Here is a 606-nt window from a genome sequence, read left to right on the forward strand (position 1 = left end):
GGTTAGTTGAGACTTTTTAAAGTGTAATAACAATGTGGGCCAGAAAAGCCTGTGGATTTTCTAAGCAGAACTCAAAATCAAACTGAATGGAATTTTATTTAAGAGATGCCGGTCAGGGCAGCTGTACAGCAATTGCACACAGGTTGCAGGAGTCAGGGGAAATTGTGGTAGCCATGTAGGAGCCACACACACACAGGGCTGGGGACAAGTAGCTGGACTGCTGGAGCAGCCACAGGAAACTGCAGGGAGCTGCAAAAAGCTGTATGTGTGCCCCTTGGGGTGGGAGCAAGGATGGGCAAGGCAGGAGAGGAAGCTAAGCCGGGGCAGTTAAGAGCTGGGAGCACTACTGCTTTTCCTTAACCTAGGTGGCTAGGTTTGGGTTTCAGTTCCTAGAAGTGGAATTCCAATCCCAGCTCTGGCCTGGGCTGGTGACTTTAAAAGGCCTCAGGCATACTGCTTTTTTCATAAATTCATGCCACAAAAGTTGGGCACCAAAATGAAGCACGATTAATAAAAACTTAGAGGGAGAAATTGGGGTTCAACCTGAAGGTCAGAAAAGTAAAACAGCCATCCACTGACTCTTACCTCTACCTCAGTCCAAAATGG

Source organism: Microtus ochrogaster, linkage group LG8 (assembly GCF_000317375.1).
Source record: "Microtus ochrogaster isolate Prairie Vole_2 linkage group LG8, MicOch1.0, whole genome shotgun sequence".
NCBI lineage: Eukaryota > Metazoa > Chordata > Mammalia > Rodentia > Cricetidae > Microtus > Microtus ochrogaster.